Below are 12,963 nucleotides of genomic sequence, written 5' to 3'. Positions count from 1 at the left end.
TCTTATAGCCCTCAGTGGCTTCGAGTGGTTGCCTGCCTAATCAGAGCAGTTATTCCATTATCCAAGATACTGTGTGGAACCTAGTCCAGCTCGGAATCAACTGAACAAGGACAAGAACGTTTCCCATGATCAAGATATGGCCATCCCTCTACAACTCACTCACATCCACTGTACAGACTTGAAATCAATATTCAAATGATGGTGTTTTATTGTGCCCATTGTGATATTCATAGTCATTACTGAAAGTGCCAATTATGCTACCCTCCCATTTAGAATTTTTTCTAAGCAATACACGTCAGGATTTTCAGAAGTGCTTATACCCTTTCACCGATCACTTCCACCTCACCTCTTGCCTTCCTCCTCACCCAGGGCTAAGGCTTGCTCAAGGACAAAACAGGGTTCTTCACGGCGTGCTGAGCAAAGCCACAGGCTGCTAAGCATTGCTAAGTAAACCTGTACACAATGAAGTCATCTAGCTTGGTGCTCAAGCCAGAATCTCAGTCTGTCAGCACAAATACATTTTCCCACAAATTAATAAAAATTTGTTAACATAAAAACATTAAAACCTGTAAAGAATTTTTGTGAGTTTATTTGAGCCAAACTGCCGACAATTGCAGGGAAGCAAAATCTCAACGTATTGGGATAACACTCCGGAGAATGGTGGTTTTTCATCTATTTTTATACATAGCAATCAAAGGAGGGGACGCAGGTAGATTACATGAAATCTACTGGTAATAGGTTAGAAAGGCGGGGAAAAGCAAAAGGGGAAACCTCTGGGATTGGATAAAAAGTAAAATGATAGACACATACTTGGGTGGGTGCAGGATAGTTAACAGTCAACAATTAACATCATAACAATAACAATGAAGGGATTTAAGGTCTCCTGGAGCCCAGAGCATTTGGTTGTGACCTGAGGGGTCTGGAAAAAAAAGGGAAGTTACAAGTTACCCAGACATTTCAAGGATATATTACAGATGCAAAAAGACAATAGGCTCAGATAAGGTAAAGGTTGACCTTGTCAGTGAAGTTACCGGCCTATGATGTAACTACCCACCATAACTTCTTTTAGTTAAAGTTTAATTTCAGACCATCCTTTGTGGTTACTTTAGGTCTCTGAGTTTGCAAGACTGCCATGCAGGCCTTCCCTGAGCTTGTCAGGTTAGCATGTGGCCCCTTTCGTCCACAAAATAACAAAAATTTTGAAATCAGCCAGAACCACCATGTTCTTCACCATCATTGCAACCATCCAAAATGTAAGCCCCTCCAATAATTAATTAAGCCTCTCCAATTAGTCCCTTTTTCCTGCTTCACTCAGATCATTTCACCTCGAAAATCACACATCCTCCAATAGCCATACTTCCTGATAACCCTTTACATTGTTCCACTGTAAAAAATACCCTAAAACCTGAGCCAATTTAAATAACACTCCAGCAATCTTGGCTAAACTAAAACATGAGTGCAAGCTATTGGCACTGAGCAAATGCAAAACATGGAAGTCATTCCATGTTCAAAATCACAGTTTTGTTTTGTTTTTTAACCTCCAATGTGCTCAGCAATGTCCAAGTATGATGGTGCTCATTTTATTAAACAAACTAGGGGCCCAGTGCAAAGAATTCATGCACCTTGAAAGGAACTGTGGGCCATGAGGCTTCGGTGGGCACAGGGGCCCATCCTCTGCACCTTCGCCTGGCCCCTCCTGCCATAGCCCCCAGTCCTCTGTCTGCCGGCAGCCCTGCTCCTGCTGCTGCTGCTCCCACAAGCTGACAGCGCCAGCCCCACTGGCACCCACTGGCGGTGCGGAGCAATTGGGGCTGGTACCATCAGCAGGTGTGAGCGGTGGCTGCTGCCCACATCGCCCCTGAGGAACAGGGGGAGGTGGAGAAGCCCTCAGGGGTGATCGGGGCCGGCAGCCGCTACTTGCACCCACTGATGGCACTGAGCTATCAGGGTGGCACCGGGTGTTGGCAGCGGGTGGGAATGGTGGCTCCAGCGCAGGCAGCGGATGCGAGCAGGACCAGCATCAGCATCAGGTGCAAGCGCCGGGTGGGACCACAGCACTCGGGAGCAAAGAATTTTCAGTAACCACCAGAGGCTTGCTCCTATGACAGCGACCCCGCCTTGGTCTGACACCCCTGCTCACCTGCTCCACCATCCCGCCGCAGCCAACGCCTGCCATGTTCCGCACTCTGCTGCCTGCTGCCAATGCCCACCATGTTTTGCATGCGCCCCTTGGTGGTCAGCGCACATCATAGCAACCGGTTGTTCGGTGGTTTGGTTGTTTTGCCGTTCAGTCTATTTGCATATTAGCCTTTTATTATATAGGATTATATAGGATGTGTGTGCCATTGACTGGAGGCATTTTTTAAAATATATTTCTATTGATTTCAAAGAGGAAGGGAGAGGGAGAGCGAGATAGAAACATCAATGATGAGAGAGAACCATTGATTGGCTGCCTCCTGCACGCCCCCTACTGGGGTTCAAGCCTGCAACCCAGGCATGTACCCTTGACTGGAATCGAATCCATGACTCTTCAGTCTGCAGGCCAACACTCTACCCACTGAGCCAAATCGGCTAGGGCTCAATCACAGTTCTTTACCCTTCAAATAAAAGTATCTCTTTTGAGATTTATGTCATCTTTTGCTACCTCTCTCTCCTTGTTATTGTCATCTACTGACCTCTTGGTCACTCTCCCACATTCACTGAAGACCTTAGAACCTGGTTCCATTCTGAGCAATTCACTTCCTGTGTAGCTGACTCTTGTAACACCCTAGCTTTACAGTTCCCTTATCTCAACTCCAATAACCTTCACTTTCTCTCCACTTCAGAAACCCATCTGACAGCCAGATCTTGCATTCAGTCTTAACCCGCAACCATTCTCCCATTTAATCTTAAATTTCAATATCCATCTTGACCACTTCACATTCCAGTAGTTACTTTCTGGTTTCATTTGTTCCCTATTCGGCCTAGACTCAAAGGCCCAACACCTCAAACACTCCCACTGCTGGAATCTCTTCTTGTTGTTGTTAATCCTCACCTGGGGATATTCTTCCATTGCTTTTAGATAGAGTGGAAGGGAGGGATGGGGGAGATAAAGAGAAACATCGATGTGAGAGAGACACATCAAGCAGCTGCCTCCCCCATACACCCTACCTAAAATTGCAACCCAGAACCTGCCCTTGACCAAGAATTGAACCTTCAAACCTTCTGGTGCACTGGCCAATACCCCAACAACAATTTACATTCAACATTATTTTGTATTAGTTTTAGATATACAGTGTAGTAGTTAGACAATCATATACTTTACAAAGTGTTCCCCTGATATTTCCCGTGCCCACCTGGCACCAAGCATCCAAGTTAATGTCTTAGTGTTGATAAGCGTGTCATGGCTATGTAAAAGGTTAACATCACAGAAAGATGGGTAAGCTAACTCTTTGCAGTATCTTTGCAACTCTTGAGTAAATCTAAATGATCTCTAGATAAAAATTATTTCAAAGCAAATTATTATAAATAAAACTATTTCAAAATAAAAAAATCAATTTTTAAAAGAGGAAAAATTGAATATACTTATTCATTTTTTTCTCAATTATTGGTACCTTAATTATATAATGGAGTGCTTTTATGATCCTAGATACACATTTTAAAGCATTTTTTTTTATTTTTCAGAATTTTCAGGTTTTATCCTTTTTTAAATTCTAATACATTTTTTGCCAGTTATTACTGATTTAACTGATTACTGTAGAGAAAAAAAATTTTTAACTTAAATGTTCTATAATGAAAACCAATATGAAAGGATAGTGATAAAAAAATAGAATAGAAATAAAATGAATCTATAGGAATAAGCTAGGAATAAAATCTAAGTATTCCATCAATACCATATTTGAGTTCAGACAGACAGCAAGAGTGCGTGAGTGAGGAATGCCTATAGCTGAAAAATGCAGTTATTGCGGACTTATAGGGCACTCTTTCTGTTAGTCTTATTTATATACTTAATTTTCTCTTGCAAAAATGTTAAAATAAATGAAAACCATAAGAGGCAAGGACCTGGAATTTCCCAGGGCTTGGATATTTGTTTTTTCCACTTAAACTTTTTCTAATTAATTTAAAACTATTTGTGATTGCTTCTCTAATGTAGTTTGGCTCACTTTTTAGTATTTATATTTTAAAAGAGGCAAGAAAGAATATGAAATTACAGAAGATAGTGAAAGTCTATAATTCATTAAAATAGACAAAAATATACCAGATAATGGAGGAATAAATAGTGCTTGCTTTAATTTGAGCCTTTCATCACAAACTTCTTTATTTCTGAGTTCCTGATACTTACTCTATCTCTGTATTAGCACTTTCCCACTGACATATTGCTGTTCAGACACTTCATCCATTCTTTTAAAAATATCTAACCAGAATTTTCACTGTTGATGCTGGCAGGTATCAAATTCTGAATCTAAGATGGAATCCTTTTGTGTTTCATTGTTTGTAGATGTCCCTCCAAGAAAGCAATCATAATGATTTCACATTGGATGAGGAAACTGTGGGGACAATAACTAGGTACAGGGTGCCTTGAATACCCATTCCATGTACCTTCAAAATAGACGGATCCCAAGCTGTACTCTCATAGTGTGTTGCTATACCAGAGTCCAATGAGACTGTCATTTTTGCCCTTAGCACACAGACAAGAACTCCTAATTTCAGTATAAAGACCAGATTAGTCCGTCCTCTTGTTAATTTAATCCACTTGCACAATGAGAATATGTTCCTGATGGCAGCTTCACCTGAAAATCTGCTGAAATCATTTGAACATCTGACATTTCATTATAACTCCCGGATTTTCCACAGCAGGTTGAGAACAGGTTTCTATTCTGTTGACTTGTCTGGCAACAGAGTAAATATCACAGACTGGAGTTACTATCTTACAAACTGTCAATGGTAAAAAACTGTTAAAAAAAATAAGCATAATATTAACTATCACACTACATAAAAATTCAAAGGGAACTAGACTGCAAATTTCTCAATGTAGAGAACATGATCGTTTTCAAAGGGAATTAGAATCTGCAGATTTCTCAAGGGGCTGAACATGAAACCCCAAGCATCATAATTTCCAGTGTCATATTTAACAATATCTCATCCCTATTAAACTTTGCATCCTAAGGAACTATATTATCACAATAAGATAACACAGAGCAGGTGAGTAATTTTCTGTGGCAAGTAGGGCAAACACTGTTGATTGCCAACTTAGCAATTGTTTCCTCCACTCCTTTTTCTTTGCTGGCAGAACCTGCCTGTACTTTAGAAGCTAAAAGTGCCAGGAAGTCCTCCTGCTAGCCTCTCTTAGAGCAAGGGCATGGGCACTGACCCATTCCTAGCTACGGGGCCTAAGAGAGCTGAAGCTGACAGGCAGGCCTTTGGAAATGTTTTCTTCACCAACAAAGAGATCTGAGAGGAAATTGCTGTTCTTCTACATAGTACTTAGTTGTGTCTGCATAACCACATGGAACTGGTGCAGCAATTTTACAACACGAGGACAGATAATCACCTCTTGCTGAATTTAACACAGAGAAAAGCACTTGGGTCCCTGACGGTATCACTGAGTCCTGTACGAACAATGGAATAAAAAGCCTTGCCTCCAGAATTCTTGTAAGATAATAGCTATCTTGGTTAGTTTATGGCTTTAGTTTAAGCCTTTTTGTTTGCATATTATTACCTGACGGCCAAAGTATCCTAAGTAATATAGCTAGCAAATATCTGTTCATTGCATCCTAGATCAGGAAGTTAAACCACTGTTAGTTTAGCAGCCATTACTGCTTCATTCATGTTTTTCTTTTCCTTTCACTGAGAAGCGAACCCAACCTAATTATGTTCATATCTATGCTTCACAATAAAATCTGTTTCTTCCAGAACTCTTCCACAGTGGTCAATGGGAAGGGACTTTTCGTTTCTCCAGTATATTTTCCAGCATCACAGAAGTGTCCCAATTTTTAGCTAAACTTTCTTACTATACAAACTCCAATCCCATATTGAAATCACAACTGATAGAAAACTTCCAAAGAGAAAGTGCTAATGATATCTAAGAGTTGCTTTTATAGAGGGTCATTCACATTGACCAATAAATGGAGCTGAACAGTAAGGCAATCTGAACGATGAATAAGTGAATATGATATTCTTTTTACACAGAAGGAAAACAAAAAACTTAACCTCAACTAAAAAAAAAAAAAAAAAGACAGAGTTATGAGTTGCATACAGGTGATTTCAGAATCCTACCTGAGTATAATTAATTTTTAAGAGACCTCACTTGTTTCTTGCATGATATGCTTCAAGGGATAAATGTCCTACTATTTTTCATATTTACTCACAACATGGAAAGAACCCTTAGCAAGTTGATCAAACCTTCGTTGAATATTATTCAGCAGTGCAGCAAAATGAAAACTTAACCAAACTAGACAAGCACATATAGTTGACATTTGATTTATTAGGGAAAAAGTTAAGAAAAAAAAAGACTACAAACCCTGAAATTTTCAGATCCTTTTCTTTGATATATTTCTCTTTTTCTAACTTTTTAAAAACTTGATTTTAGAGAGAGAGGAAGGGAGAGAAACAGAGAGACAAAGCGAGACAGAGAGAGAAACATCAATGTAAGAGAAACATCTATCAGTTGCCTTCCCTATGCACACGCCCTGACCAGGGATGAAATGTGACCAGGAATGAAACCTGCAGCCTATGCATGTGCCCTGACCCAGAATTGAACCCATTACCCTCCAGTGCATGGGACTACTCTCCAACCAACTGAGCCACACTGGCAAGGATGATATACTTTTCTTGCTTATTATAAAAACATGCTCACTAAAGGGGAAAAAAATAAAAATTATAAATTTTTCTAAAACCAATTAGAAACACAAAAGCAAATATTAGAAAAACTTTTCCTGAAAAATATGGCACAAAGACAAAAAAAAATCCACAATGCACCAAAATTACCAATACTTGAAAAAAACAGAAGTGATACTCATTTTCAGCCAAATTGCTGTTTAAGCCAAACTATTGTGATGATCAAACTGCTTTTAAGTACAGTATATGCTACTCTATATTTTCAAACCCTGGTCTCGTTTATCTTCAGGCATTTGCATGTGGTATTCGGTAGGACAGGGTACTCCTCCCCATACTCATCTGGCTGGTTTATGAAGTACTGACAAGCATTTGTGAACTAAAACCTATTAAACTTAGTAACATAGAGACCTGATTTTAGTTTCTTGTTTTAAAAGCTCTATTTAAAAAGTTAAATATTTTATCTGTGGTATCATTTAGTTTCATTCTATCATTTTTAATATGTAGATAGGGTAACCATTTTTGCCAAATATTTTTGCCACTTTATAAGAAAACAAAATGCTGACGACTATTAAATTCTATGTTCAAATTCACTACTCATACTTAAGAAGGTAAAGTAGTCCTGAAATGGCCCTAACTGGTTTGGCTCAGTGGATAGAGCGTCGGCCTGTGGACTGAGGGGTCCTGGGTTCGATTTGGGTCAAGGGCACATGCCCGGGTGGCAGGTTCGATCCCTCTCCCTTCCTCTCTGAAATCAATAATATGTATATATATTTTTAAATAAAGCTGATGATTATTCTATTTAAAAAATATTCCTGAGATAATAGAGATGTTCTATGTAGTAATAGGTTATTCACTGTAATACCTCTATAACTTCAAGATACTGGAACCAACATACGTATTCATTGGCAAAAATAATTTTGGCATATCCACATAATGAAATACTATGCAACAGTAAAATATAATGAGGAGCAGTTAGGCAATAAAATAAAACACATCCAGATTGGAAAGGGAGAAGTAAAGCTATCTCTACTATAGTCTGAAAAAACAATATATTGCTGAAAATTTAAAAGAATTAAATAAGTAAAAAGACATCTCATGTTCATGAATCAGAAGATGTAATATTGTTAAAATTGCACTACTTTCCAAGTTAATCTATAGATTTAACATAATTCCAATAAAAATTCCAGCCAGACTTTTTGCAGAAATTCACCACCTAATCCTAAAATTTCTATTAAAACTCAAGGGACTCAGAAAAACCAAACAATCTTGAAAAATAACAAAGTTGGAGGACTCCTACTTCCCGATTTCAAAACTTACTGTAAAGTTACAGTAATCAAGACAATGTGGTACTGGTATAAGGATAGATATATGCACAAGTGGAAAAGAAATGAAGAGTCCAGAAACTCTCACATTTAGATCAATTGATTTTTGATAGTACAAAAGCAATTCAGTGGGGAAGAAATAGTCTTCCCAACAAATGGCACTGGAACAAATGAATATCCACATGTGAAAGAATGAAATGGAACCCTTTACTCAACATATAAAAATAAACTCAAAATGAATCAAAGATCTACATGTAAAAGCTAAAACTATAAAGCTCTTACAAAAAAAATAGGTGTAAATTTTCATGCCTGCAATTAGACAATGATTTCTTAGACATGACTCCAAAAGCACAAGCAACAAAAGAAAATATTTATAAATTGGACTTCATTGAAAGTTAAAACTTCTGTTGCAAAGGACACCATCAGAAAACTTAAAAGAAAACACTTGCAAATCATATATCTCATATGGCATTTACATCTAGAATATAGATAGAACTCTTACAACTCAACAATAAAATAATCTAATTTTAAAATGGGGGGGAGGGGGAATGTGAATAGACATTCTCAAAAAAGATATAATGCCCTAGCTGGTTTGGCTCAGTGGATAGAGTGTCAGCCTGTGGACTGAAGGGTCCCAGGTTCGATTCCAGTCAAGGGCACATGCCCGGGTTGCAGGTTCAATCCCCAGTAGGGGGCGTGCAGGAGGCAGCCAATCAATGATTCTCTCTCATCGTTGATGTTTCTCTCTCTCTCTCTCTCTCTCTCTCCCTCTCCCTCTCTCTGCTTCTCTGAAATCAATAAAAATATATATTTTTTAAAATCATTCAGGAGATGCACATCAAAACCAAAATGAGCTACAATTTCATATCAGATAATAATGGTTTGAGGAGGCTGTGGTGAAATTGGAAGCCTCATACAATGCTGGTAAGAATAAAAATGGTGCTGTGGAAAACAGTTTGGCAGTACCTCAAAAGGTTAAAAACAGGCTAGCATATAATCCAGCAATTCCACTCCGAGGTATATACCCAAGAGAATTTACAACATATGTCTAAGCAAAAACCTGTACAAGCATGTTCATAATAGCATTATTCACAATAGCAAAAAAGTGAAAATAACCCAAATATCCATCAGTGATGGATTAAAATATGTGATACAGCCATACAATGAATACTCCTCAGCCATAAAAAGAAATGAAATACTGACACATGCTATAAGGTGGATGAATTTTTAAAATATTAAGCCACCCTGGCCAATGTGGCTCAGGTGGTTGGACGTCGTCCCATGCAACAGAAAGTTGCCAGTTTGATTCCTGGTTGGGACCTAGATTTCCAGTAGGGGTATGCAGGAAGCAGCCTATCAATGTTTCTCTCTCTCTCTCTCTCTCTAAAAAAAAAAAAAAAAAATCAATAAAAACATATTTTTGAAAACAACATGCTGCTGAGTGAAAGAAGCCAGTCACAAAGGACCACATATTGTATGATTCCATTTAAATGAAATGTCCACCATAGACAAACTTCAAGGGAAAGTAGAAAATATGTAATACCTTTTCGAATTAAATCACTTTAAAAACAACTACATTGTTCATGTAGTTACGTTATGTCTTTCTTCATACTAAAACTCTTTTTCTAAAATATTTTGAAAAGCACTTGGAAGCACAAAAGCGTGCTGAGAAGAAAAGACCCAGAATTTTAACATAGCTAAGGAAAACTCATAAGCCACAAAGGCAGAAAATTTATTTGTCTGTTGGATACTAACAAATGACCAAAATTCCCTTCAATTCTGGCCTCCTTTTGAATTAGATATTACTACCAATAATTAATCCTAATTTGCAAAATATTTGTATATTTTATAAAGGCAATCACCAACGTAAAGCTGAAACTCACTGGTCTTTACATCATAGTAAACAATTTTAAACTAAATGCAACAACCACTTAAAACATTTCTTGGAATAGTAAAAACAGCATAACTCTAGAGTCAGAGATGGGCTTGAATCAAAGCCTGCTATTTACCAGCGAGGTGATCATCAATTTACTTGGTCTCTGAGTTTCCACCCCTTTCTGTTAATCAGGAATTAGACTATCTACTTGAGGGTGAAGAGACACTCCAAGTACAAAATGGGGACAGGAGATTATTTCACTCTTTTAAAAAAAAAAAAAAACCTATCTGTACTGCTTGAAATTTTTTACAACATGTATATAATTTAAAAACATAATGCAGATTTTAAAAATAAAACTTTGTAGGGTTCTTGTGGAGCCATTTTGTAAGATATCTACACATAGCAAACTCCCAATTATGAATAATTTCCTCACTCCTTCCATAGCCCTTGTTACTGGAAAGGGGACCTGGCCCTTCGCAGGTCTGCCTAGGGCTGGCTGGTAGTGTGTGGGTTCTTGACTTCGTGTAAGAAAGATTTCACAACACGAGTCCAGGTGATTTTAGAGGACATTTATTAAAGCTGGGGATTTGATTCCCGGTCAGAGCACACGCCCAGGTGGCTGGCTCGATCCCCAGCAGGAGGCATGAAGAAGGCAGCCAATCAATGATGTTTCTCTCTCATCCGTTTCTATCTCTCTATCCCTCTCCCTTCCTCTCTCTAAAATCAATAAAAACATGTATATTAAAAAATAAACAAACAAATAAAGCTGGGGACAGTAAAACAAAGAAGGGCTAGGGAAATGCAGGCTGGGCTGCTTTGGCTAAGAAGTCAGAGAAAGGGGGGCCTTGGGGACCCGGTCAGGGAGTTTGCCTGGGAGGAGCTGCTGCTGCCCATTGCTCCTGGCTGCCAGCCTCATGGGTTTCCTTCGAGTAGCAGATGCAGGCCTGTGGGGGAAGACAAGGGAGGAGGAGGGTGCAGGCATATTCCAGGGAGAGCAGGCTCTGTGACCTTCCTTTTGAGGGGTTTTAAAAGCTGGGCATTTGGGGGAGGTCTTAAGGGAGGATTTCAATAGAATATTCATCAGTTTTATGCTGCAATGCCAAAATGAGATTTATTCCCTTAACTTCATCTGTCCTTGGGTGTAGTTGGCACAAATGGCACTAATTGCATCTCTGCTATCTATCTCCATGGTGTACCCTCTGGTTGGGGATAAGTACAAACCATTTACTCTTACGTGTCCTCGGTTTAGGGAAGATAGAATTTATCAGAGGGCCGCAAACTGCTATTTAACTATCTCAGTTTTTCTATCCCACTTGCCAAGGAATTATCGTAGCTTCTTACTATCCTGCCTCACTTCCACCATCTTGAATTCAGGTGACTAAGACTTGGAGGAAGCAAAGCTAAACATTTATTTTTCTGAAGGCAATGGTTATCAAGAAAGAGATAAACAAGAGGAATAAAACCAAACCTTTAAACCACTTTCCTCAAAACATACCAAAGAATTTCATCTGAAGAGAAAAAAAAGGAAGTCCACATGTTTACTGATTCTAATCACTTTATTCTGGAACATTAAGGTTTGGGGGGGGGGGATACAATGTTAATGATAACACTATCAAATGTAAAGCAAATTTGGTACCTAATTAATCTTTTGACCTACAAGACAAATTCAGGATTCCGTTCAGAGAATATTTTACACTAAGAAACACAATACAAATATAAATTGTGACTATTTTAATCTAGCAAATACTGCAAAATATCAGCACCATCTTTCTTGCTTTGAAAGTACACTGAGAGGTTAATGCAATTTAATTGATCTAGGTTGTCATCTTATACTTTGCATGGTATTGTGAGAATTAAGGACATTCTTTTCCATATTCTAATAGATGAAGAAAGTGAAAGCCGAAAGCAAAGTAGTTTTGCAAGTCACAACGGTGGCTTTTAAAACCTCCAAAGCACACTGGGGTCGCTGAAGCTGGTAAGGCGGCCTTTAGCAGCTGTCTTAAAAACGCAGACTACTGTCACAAGCATCAAACTTACCCACAAGAGCGGCTAACATCAGCATTTCTTGTCAAGTATGCGTAAGCACATAATTAAACCTTCGTGTAGCTTAAAGTTTACAAAGCCTATTCTGGTCCATTTAATATATACATTACTGAGAATTCCCTGGAGTGCTTTTGTTTCTAGACTATTTCAAAAACATATTTCTGTCAACATAAGGAATGTGGAAACCTGCAGAGAATTTTTAAGAGTTTATTTGAGCCAAAACTGAGGATATTGCCAGGAAGCTCTCAAACGCTCCTGAGAATAACCATTTTGCCGTTTCTTTTATGCATCTGGAACTAAAGAGGGACCACAGGAAGATCACCTGAAAGTGGGGAAAGCAAGGCGGGGCCGGGGAGGAGAGCCGCCTGTCCGAGGGGGCCTGCAGAAACTGGAGAGATGATGTGCTCTGGGTGGTGGTCGCCCTCTAAGGGAGGGGTCTGAAAGGGGCCATTTCAAAGGCGCCAACCCAGATGCGCAGAACAAAGCACAGGGCTTGCTTTAGGCAAAGATACACCTTTTACTGAAGATGTGTGCCTGGGGCGTGGCTACCACCCCGATCTGCCCAGATAGGAAATTATGCTTCATTGCTGCACCCTTGTTCCTCCACACCGGAAAGGGGAAGCGCCGTCAGTGAATGTTAGAAAGCTACAACAGCGATTTACGTGACGGTTTTATCTCAACTTCGTCGGATGAGTGGTTAAAAGGGACAAAATTGAAAAGTGGTAAAAGCCCGTCGGTAAGGGATTCCCCAGATGCCAGGCTTTCTCCTTTCGTTTCTGCAAGCCACCTCAAAAATGCAGCTCCGGCTGACACCAAGCTCTTCGCCGTCCCGTGCAAACAGCCAAGCCCTTCCCCGGCCTCCAACCGCCGCTGCTCCGTCCGCCGCAGAACCGCCCAGGGCAGGCC

This window comes from Myotis brandtii, unplaced genomic scaffold, assembly GCF_000412655.1.
Source record: "Myotis brandtii unplaced genomic scaffold, ASM41265v1 scaffold33, whole genome shotgun sequence".
Classification (NCBI taxonomy): domain Eukaryota; kingdom Metazoa; phylum Chordata; class Mammalia; order Chiroptera; family Vespertilionidae; genus Myotis; species Myotis brandtii.
The sequence above is the reverse complement of the archived record's forward strand: the minus strand, read 5'-3'. Positions refer to the sequence as shown.